The 9,414-nt window shown below is 39.6% G+C and overlaps 1 long non-coding RNA gene and 1 pseudogene across 1 annotated transcript; both read right to left on the bottom strand.

Annotated features, from left to right (window-relative positions):
* Window positions 1-410: 410 nt before the first annotated feature.
* LOC119246570 (uncharacterized) lies at window positions 411-9,113 on the bottom strand. Its single transcript, XR_005125530.2, has 3 exons — window positions 8,453-9,113; window positions 1,850-1,966; window positions 411-683 (listed from the first exon to the last, which is right to left on the bottom strand). It is a non-coding gene; the product is annotated as an uncharacterized LOC119246570 (long non-coding RNA).
* On the bottom strand, window positions 4,619-4,738 carry LOC119246823 (small nucleolar RNA SNORA70; annotated as a pseudogene).
* Window positions 9,114-9,414: the final 301 nt, after the last annotated feature.

Here is a 9,414-nt window from a genome sequence, read left to right as displayed (position 1 = left end):
TTGTTTTAAAAGTGGATTCTCTCAAAAATAGGCTCACAAAATAATGCATTCTTAGGCAAATGTCCTGATCCCCATCTTTCCTTGACTATAAAATTTCCAGTTATAGCCCAAATTCATCTCCTGGACCTGGGCTTTTCATCTTTGATACCTTACTCATTACATGAAACTTTGCTTTTGTACATCATTTCCCACATCTTTGAGCAATGACTCTATTTCTCTAATTTTTATAACAAAATAAGCAAGTTGCCTTACTATTCTCAAAGAACTTCTCAATTAGATTACATGCACTACAGATTACACGCCTATCAAGAATACCCCATTTTATGCCAAATGTGGTTTTTACCTTTGTATTTTCCAATTTCAACCCCGCTTATTTCTGTCTTCATTAGACATGACTACTTGACAATGATTCTAACAGCACAAATATTCTTCAGCAAGCAAGATCCCAGGACAGACTCACTTCCAATCAGTGCCAAATCCCTGGAGAACATCTGAATAGAGGTCTGAATCTGGACTCTTGTGCTCAGAAAATTCGATTATAAGTGTTTGTATTGTATATCTTGGTTTTTCAGTTTGGTACCCTGTGTTCTTTGGGGAGCTCTTCCTCTCCTGTCAAATCATAGTATCTTCATGAGGTAGCTGATAATCATAGTGCCTTATTTCACTGGTCACAAAGGTCGGCCCTGCAAACAGAAAAGTCCATTCCTCTAACCACACTGGTTGCTCTTGGTTGAACGTTATGATCAAGCTTACCCAATTCCAATCCTTCCTTGAGGTGTTTGATTTTGATCTAGAGAAAAATGGCCCTGTTTTTTAGCTCACAAATCTAGAAGAAGAAAGGGAACTGCAAGCAGTCATTATCCCTGCCATAAGGAAAGACCTGCCTTACTAGGTAAGAATGAAATCAACAAAGGAAAGCAAAGTCGAAAGATGGACAGATATTCCTGATGGCAACAGCTGAGCATTGATCCAAACGTCCCAGGTCAACCTTGGACTTCCCAGTTATGAGTCAATGATTCCCTTTTCTCCTCAAGTGACTTTGGGATTCTGTCATTTGCAAATGTACATTCCCGTAGCTGCCATTGTCGATCTGGTTGTTTGACCCCACCCCTTGGATACATTCTGTGTTCTAGCAACAACTGCTCCCTTTGTGTAAGCACCACTCCACTCCACATGTAACTGTGGACCCCAATCACTGAGCAACAGTCTAACAGTCTTGGGTGAATATGCCAAATACTTTATTTCACTTCCTCAGCTCACTCTATTCTTTTTTTTTTTAATTTTTTAAGATTTATTTATTTATTTATACAAGCACTGGGTATAGTCAGAAGCGCGGGAGGGTTAGAGAATTCACCAGAGCCAAAGTGGGGAGCAGAACAGGCAGACTGATGAAACACAGTGCTGAGGGGAGCAGCGGGTGTGGCAGGAGAGGTTTGCACGCCATGTGGGACCCTCGCCAGCCGGCCGGGGAATGAACCGGTGCTGCAGAGGCTGCGGGCAGCTTTACAGCCCAGCGCTCAACCGCTGCGCCACCGGGGAGACCCAGCTCACTCTATTCTTCACAAGCATCGTGCGAACTGGATATTGACACCTTAATTTTAAGGAAAAGGGAAGTGAGGGACAAAGTTGAAGCATGTTGCCCATGATCACTAGCAGGAATGCGTAAAAGGCAGAAGTAGTTCTGATGGTCCTCTGATTCCCACTTCAATATTGTTTCCTCAAACCACCACTGCCTCATTAAACAGGTTCAAGATCGAAGGAACGCCCCCGTATGTGCACACATCTGCCTCCAGCTTTACTGGGAGATGCAGAGGGGAGGACAGCATGTCCATGCCCTCTAAACACTTACAATTTATTGCCTGTCAGATGAAATCAAGGCCAGTCCTGCAGCCTCAGAGTATCTCATAGGTGGCCTCACACAGGTCAGCAAGTCAGTTGTCTCTCCTCTCCAAGCTGCGTGCTTTCTCTGTTGGAACAGGCATTGCTGTATTGCCAGTGCCCCACCCTCTCCAGTTGTGTGGTACCTACAGTATGGCTTTATCTGTGCTCACAGCACCCCCTATGCTCTACATACCAACACTCCCCCCACCCCCATACTGTCCATCCTCTGTCAGTCACCATCACATTTTCCCAGCTCTCTACCTCTCAAACCTGCTCTCCGGAAGGGATCGCCTATCATCCCTTTGTGCATTACTGTGGATGTGTTTAAATCCATTCATCTGTTGCAATTAACAAATACTCTGATGGATTTGCTATCTGAGTATTGATAGAAAAAACACATGGCTCCTTTCACTTAAGGACCTCATTTTCTAGTTAGAGGTAGACCATTCTAATATAGTAAACATGATGAGTTTTACATTCAGTGTAGGAGCAGAGGCCAAAGGGCATGTAACCCACACTGGGGAGTTAAGGGAGGCTTTTGGAGCAGGCAATGGTTAAGCTGGTCACAAAGGAAAAGAGGAAAATAAACAAGCAAAGGATTTGGGTGGGGACAAGGTGGAGGCAAGAGACAGAGAGAGAGACAGAGATGGACACAGCAAGATGAGAGCAAGAACAATATGTACAAAGGCACTGGGGTATAAATAGGCATTTAGAGAAAGAAGAACTGCTCTGAGTGGATGAAAACAAGGGTGAAGTTGGGAAGAAAAGTGAGTGAGATTAGTTAGCGGGCTTGTGAGCCAAGCTAAGGGGTTTGGGTTTCATCTTGAGAGGAATATGGGATACCACTGAAGACTGGAAATGGGGTAAGCATTTTGGAAGTAGCCATCCAGTCAAGAAATTGGTCTTCAGTTTCAGGGTAGTGTGAAGTAGAAGCCAATGGGAATGATATACTGCGACAATGAAACAATTGGGGCATCTTAGTAGAGGACATATCATAATAAGAAATACAGGGGTGGACAATACTCTGAAAATGAGAGTAAGAAGTTAAAGTTGAATGGACCTTACGTTGCTGTTTTTTGGTGTTCTCTAGTTGTTCTAGGTATCTCTAGTGTATATCTACTTTCCATTAGTTATATCTAGTAATCATAATTACTCAAATAAGAAATGAGACATTAGAATTAAATGGAATTTGTGTTTCCAATGCTTTTGAGTTACTCCAGTTAGTCTAACTATCTCTAGTATCTAGTTACTTGCTTGTTATTAAAAACATAATTTCTTGAGCCTCCCCTGGTGGCGCAGGTGGTTGAGCACCGTGCTGTGAAGCTGTCCGCAGCCTCGGCAGCGCCAGTTCATTCCCAGCCAGCCGGCGAGGGTCCCACATGGTGAAGCAGACCTCTCCTGTCTCGCCTGCTGCTCCCCTCAGCAGTGTATTTCGTCAGTCTGCCTGTTCTGTTCCCTGCTCTGTCTCTGGTGAAGCCTCTCACCCTCCCGCACATCTGCCCTGTACCTCAGTTCTTGTATAAATAAATAAATATTCAAAGAATATATATATATATAATTTCTCCATTTGCTTCTACTTTTCTGTAGTTTTCACACTATTTTGACAAGAAATAAGTTAGACTTGAGAGGAATGAGATTTTTAGTTTCTTAGTTAATCTAGTTGTTCTAGTTATTTCTAGTTAGTTTTATCATTAACACTCATTAAATCTAGTTATCAGTTGTTATTCAAACAAGAAGTTAGAATTTAGAATTGTAAAGAAAGTATCATTCTGAGTCTCCTGGCTTCACTTATTACAGTTACTAATTAGTTAGTTATTAGTTAACTTGTTCCTCCATTTTTGCTGCTTTTCTATAGTTCTCATCCATTATATCAACAAGAAATAAGTTAGGTATGAGAGGACATTTTTTTGTCTCTAATAATCCTAACTAACAAGTTACCTAGTTGTCACTAGTTGAATCTTACTTATCAACTGTTGTTCACCACCTTTCTTTCCTCTTCTTTGGGACACAGCTGAACTACCTTTCCTTGTCCTCCTCTGTCTAAATGGGGCCATCTGAGTGGTTCTCTTTTTATATGGTGTGAATTGATGTGTTTTTTCTCTGCAGAGGAAGATAAGGGTTTATGTGCTTTCCCCATTAGGGTTTATGGCTCCCCATGATGATCTTAGTTTGAAGATGGTGGTATTGTAAGGTTAAGGGAGTCTGGGTCCCTGAATGAGTGCAGTGGCTGGAGTAGAGGCCTCCTCTGCCTCTGGCTGACCAGACTGGACTTTGCTTTGAATGAGCAAAAAAAACCTTTACATAGTTAAGCCACTGATATGTATTTTTTTTTTTTGATAAGAATGTGGATTTTATTCGTGTGACTAATAGGGGGCCAGCTCTTTTGCTCCTAGGAGTACAGGACCTGTCATTTGACCAGGGAGCTGCGATTCGGGATGTACTTGACCCTGCAGCCATCTGGAATGAGGCGCTTTTCAGCTAACATGTCTTCAAATTCATCTGCGTTAAACTTGGAAAAACCTTATTTCTTGGAAATATATATTTTCCCATGACCAGGGAACTTGAACGTGGCCCTACCTAGAGCTTCAATGACATGCTCCTTGTTCTGTAGCTTAGTGCGGAAGGGCATGGTGACTTGGCCACTGTGCCCAGGGGCTTCCCAAAGGAACCCAGCATACCTGTCTGGAGTCTAACATTGTGGACAATATGAAGTCAGGCATGAAGGACTCCCCAAAAGTATTGTCTCCAAGTCCTGTAGAACAACCCATAAAAGCAATAGGCCACATACATTACCAAGGAGGCTGCTGTTTGCAACCATTGCACACGGGGCCCCAAGGGAAGCCACTGATATCTTTAGGTTTGTTATAGCATTTAGTGTATCCTGACCATTCTATCTTATCACTGTACTTGTTATACTCTGTAGTAAATTGTTGGTTTTATTTGTCTCCTTCATTCAGACTGTGAGTTCCCTGAGGGTCAGGACAATGTCTACTTATTCTTCCTTGAATCCCTAATGTTAATTTAGTACTCAGCACACAGTAATTACAATAATGGCTATTAGTATAAGATTACACTAAATGAATGTTTATCTATTATCAGGATCCCCCTTATTGTCTCACTAATACGGATAAGGACATCACTTCCTTGAAGAGGAAATACTGATTCTTCACTAATGGAGACTCTGTCTTTAATTTAAGTTTTTATTATAGGTATGTAGAAGAGATTTGTAATGATTTTGATATAAGTGACAAGGCTCAATGATCAACTAGTGACTCAAATGCAGATTTGGGGACTCTTAGTTTACATAGTTGAGTCACATTCTAAGTTGCTCATAAGCAGTTAATAGAATTTTTCTGAAAAACTGAATTTCTCTTATGGAGTCCATAGATGTCAGTATAACATAAAACAAATATAATGAAAACTGGCTGCATAGGCTATAAAGTGTGCATAGCAACAATATTTTGAAATTCATATATATGGGGGTCTATGAAATTACATTTTAATTAGTTACTCTGATAAAAATCCAGCCAACCAAACACACACAATTAGCCAAACTAGTACTTGACAATATGCAGCCAAAAAAGAAATCTGGTTATTTGAGAGAATTTTTCACTTTCACAGGTTGAGCAATCATATGTAGCAAAGAACAATTTTTTTTTTTTAAATGAGTGTTTATGATCATCAAGCAAATTTAACTAAAATCTAATCAGTCTCTAGCACATGTTTTGAAATGCAACATTTTCTTTTAAGCTCTTAAGAAAGAGAAACTTGAGGTGTTAAGTGGAAACATTTTTTTGTTGAATCTTAGAAAAGGTCACTGAAATGATTTCTTAGAAACTTCTAGAACATTCAGACTATGCCACTTCCTGAGTCAGTTTGTCCAGTTCAAAAAGAAACTGAGTTCAATTAAAAAAAAAAACAAAAACCTGGGGGTTATCTCAGGTTCTGCTTGATGCCAAATAACCATTTTGCTTTTATTTTTCAACTATCTTTTTGGCTTTGTTCGATGCAACCTGAGTAAGTGCAGTATTAAGAGTGCTACAGGGCACTGATTGACTCTGCTATAATTCAATGCACTGGGTATACTTGTTTTTACTGCTCTACACATATTCTTATAACAGATCTGCTAAGGAACGTGCAGAATGACAGGTAGCTATTGTGCTTCTAAAAGACAATGAAGATAAGGTTGCAATTTTCCAAATGAAAGTTTTTAGTAATAATTACATGCAAGGCACATTCCTTAACCCACTTACACAGAAGACATTGCCAATTACTTCTGAAAGTCAAAAAGGGACAATTAGCTTCATATTCATACGCTAATAAGCATTGCATTATTTAAACTTGTTTTTCTTTTTAAACTATAAAAATGAGAATTGAGCAGTGGCAATGGAAACATATAAAAGTAGTAATTACCTTCTTCAAAGTGCAGCTTTTCACATAAACACATTTCAGCAAGCAGGTTTAGTAGCTATTTTTCAACAATAAAATTTGGTGAATAAATCTCATTTTCCCCTGTAGAAATGGCTTTTAAAATACAGACTATCAGGTTACCTTTAAAACATCTCTAAGGAAGGCAGTTTGCTTCAAGTGCTCCAAAACTTCCCATGTCTTATTTTTGAAAGCCTGTCTTAGTAGAATATGCTAGAATTTCCATTTAGGGGACCAAATGTATCTCTGTGTTCTTGTTAATTGGCATTTGTTGTCAGACTCCAGAGGGATTAAGGAAGATGGCTATTTTGGATCTTGGAAATAATTCCCAATTAATCTTGCAGAATATCTCAGCTTGGATATATATCTCTCACACTGCATAGTCAACAACAGACTAATCTTTAACATTCATTAGGTGGGCTGGCTGCCGGTTAATAAAATCAGGCCATAACAAAATTACTCCTTAACTTGCTTGAGGGATAGATTTTAATTTACTAAGTTTGTCAGGCAATCAACAATCATGAAATCCGAACAAATTCACAGCTAACTCAGAGTGTTTTGTGGTGCTTAGGTCACAATGCACATTGATTATTTGGCACTCGGTGCTGAACATTAGCTCATTATTGAACACTACCTATCACATCTGCATCATGCCAATTTCACTGAGCAACCTGCATGTCTGCTGCTTCTGCACAATGTTTAACATGCTGAAAACACTAGTTGAAATAAAGATGAACATGCCCCACACTGCTGTGAGATTTTCTTCTTAATCAGGACTCATAGGGGACAGAATTATGAGTTCTTCAGACACCTCTATTCCTTATTTCTCTAGCACAAAAGGCAACTGATTCTCATGCATACCAACTCAGAGTGCAACCTTGGGTAAGTCACTTAACCTTTTTTGTGCCTGAATTTCTTTATCTGTCAAATACCCATATTAATGAACACCTGTTCCACAAGGTTGGTGCGAGTATCAAAAGAGATAATGGTTGTAAAAGAGCTTTGTAAATTGTAAAGTGTGATGCAAGTGCTATGTGTGGATGATAATCATCATCATAATCATCATCATCATCATGTATTAAAAAATGGATGTGGCTTTTGTTTCTGCTGCTGCCTTTTTGCCTTAGAGAAGTCAGACATCTGCCCTGTTGCCCTTAAAAAAATAAACAGAAATTCTGAATCGATTTATCTGGCTACTCTGTGTTTATGAGGTTGTTTCAAGGTGAATTGCTGGTTAGCAAATTGTACCAGCTGCAACCTCCAGTTCAAACCAGAAAAAGCTGGAAGGTATGCTCTGTGGCATTTGAAGTCTAGTAAAAGTTCTTTCCAAACAGGACAGGATGACATGATTGTTAATTGGCATTTGTTGTCAGAGCTGCACATACAGATTCTGCTTAGTAGTGCCATAGAAGCAGGAAACCCAAACAAAGAAGCAATCCCATTTAGAGCATAGTAAGTTAGTGCCAGTGAGTGAAAAGAGGTTAATTTTTCATCTTTGCTTTCCCCATACAATCACCCTAGAGGTTTGTCAATTTTACGATGAAGTACAGAGGTAGACCAGAATATCTTTTCAACAAAGGGAGAATGAAAAACAGAGAGAATACGTTGTAGTATATGAAAAGCATTTAAGGCTTTGCCACCCATGAAATCTAAACGTGCAATGTAAGGTTAGGTCTGCATGAAAATATTCCTTTGGACAGTTGAGGGAAATGCTATGATTTTTCCAGGCCCAAGGGGGGGCTGCTGCCCTCAGAAATGTGTCTGTCCACTTGTGTAATTCAGGCTGAACATTCCCTTTTAGTGGGAACTGCATTCTAGGACCTTAAGAATTTCAGTCTTTGTATAATTTCTCTTATTAATGCTTGTTGTGTGTTTTTTAGAATTGTAGCAAGACAGACCTGCTATTTGCAGCTGAAAGTAGGAGAAAAATAAAGATGATCTTCTGACAGTCTTAAGAGAAGTGATCACAAAAAGACATTTGGGAAATAGCCTGAGGTTATTCAGTGCCCCACGGTAGGGGTAAACGCAGGAAACTAAAGAGACCTCCCTTACTTCAGCATTTTTCCTTTGTAGATACATTCAAAAGAGACTTTTTATGATGGTACTGACCTTGGAAAGATAGAATTGCACAATAGACACCCACCTGTTAGAGTGGCAGTCTTTAGAAGTTTGCTTCTATCAGGCATCTGGCCAGCTTAAAAGAATTTTAATCAAGAAGAGTTTTATGAGGTAACATTGCTTGAACTCTCTCGTCTCTGAAGCTCTTTTGATACCAAGCAAAAGGTTGTTCAGTCAATCAGTTGCTTATCAGGCCTATCTTAATTATACCTTGGAAATCACTATGTAAGTTAAATTATTGTTAAGCTGTTTCTATACTGTCTTAGAAAGTGTGTACTCTCACTGTCTGTTCACTTCTGAAAGGAGATTTTCTTCATCTGGAGATTCACAGCTGGAGCATGACTAAAACCTAACACCAGCCAGGAAACCTCCTGCTGGGTGCAGTTTCCGAGCTTTCAGCATAATTATGCAAATCCATCTTTGACAGTAGAGAAAGGCCAGTGACAATGTCAGGCCAATGTTATCCAATTGTCACTTAGCCCCATTTTAGGTATTTACAGAGCTGATATTCAAGCATTAAAATATGAACATCATTTAAATGTCTAAGGAATTTGTAGTTTGGTTCCTGCTACTGGAGCAGCTCAATTAAAAGAAGAAACTCATCTTCTTTTAGACAGAGGCCTCTCCGTCGATTTCTCTTGACCAGCAACCAGTGTTTCCGTTTCTGACCGATTCTTGTGATACTCCCAGGCTGCGGTTTCCATGACACTGACCACTGTGAACTCTGCCATTCTGGAATTCAGTCATGTCAGAATGGAAAATAGAAGCACCTGCAGCCAGGGTCTATCCTGGATGTTTGGTTTTGTTTATGTGTTTGTTTTTATGTAGCTCAACTACAGTGGAAATCATAAACATTATGTGGGTTTTTGAATAGAAATAAAATAGCCACAGAAATATATCTTATTGGTTACAGAGGCTACAGAGATAGATATGGGGGCATCATAAGCTGGAAACAACCACAGCATGACCTAAAATGCACTCTATATT

Source organism: Talpa occidentalis, unplaced genomic scaffold (assembly GCF_014898055.3).
Source record: "Talpa occidentalis isolate TD23 unplaced genomic scaffold, MPIMG_talOcc4v2.1 talOcc4.15, whole genome shotgun sequence".
In the NCBI taxonomy this organism is placed as follows: domain Eukaryota; kingdom Metazoa; phylum Chordata; class Mammalia; order Eulipotyphla; family Talpidae; genus Talpa; species Talpa occidentalis.
Note: the sequence above shows the minus strand (reverse complement) of the source record. Positions and strands in the feature narration are given on the sequence as shown.